At 34.5% G+C, this 611-nt stretch overlaps 1 pseudogene; it reads left to right on the forward strand.

Annotated features, from left to right (window-relative positions):
- Nucleotides 1-611, forward strand: part of LOC107663190 (NACHT, LRR and PYD domains-containing protein 12-like) — a 47,227-nt pseudogene that overhangs the window by 42,146 nt on the left and 4,470 nt on the right.

Consider the following 611-nt stretch of genomic DNA (forward strand, 5'->3'; position numbering starts at 1 on the left):
AGTCGCTTTGGATAAAAGTGTCTGCTAAATGACTAAACGTAAATGTATACAGTCGTAGTCAAAATTATTGGCACCTTTGGTAAATATGATCAGAGAAGGCTGTGAAAATAAATCTGCATTGTTAATCATTTTGATCTTTTATTTAAAAAATTCACATAGATCTAACCTTTCATTGGAGAATAATAATTTAAAATGGGGGGAAATATCATTATGACATAAATGTTTTTAACTGAAAACAAACTCAACATATTAATTTGCCAGACACTACTGGAGTAGTACACTCAAGATAGGTTTGGTGCACACAGGAGTAAAAAAGTACCCCATGTGTACAATGAAATATACTGCTGTATCTTGTTGCTGGTGTATTTTTTTGCTGGATGTCCTGGACATCTTGTTTAGATACATGGCATCATGGATTCTATCAAATACCAACAGATAAAAAATCAATAAGTGACCGACTCTGTTAGAAATCTTAACACAATAATCCAAACACAAACCTCAAAAACAACACAAAAATGTGTCACTGAGCACAAAACCAAGCTTCTGCTATGTCCATTCCAGTCCTCTGACCTGAACCCTATAGAAAATGAGTGGGGTGAACTGAAGAGGAG

Source organism: Sinocyclocheilus anshuiensis, unplaced genomic scaffold (assembly GCF_001515605.1).
Source record: "Sinocyclocheilus anshuiensis isolate Anshui unplaced genomic scaffold, SAMN03320099.WGS_v1.1 scaffold2125, whole genome shotgun sequence".
Classification (NCBI taxonomy): Eukaryota; Metazoa; Chordata; class Actinopteri; order Cypriniformes; family Cyprinidae; genus Sinocyclocheilus; species Sinocyclocheilus anshuiensis.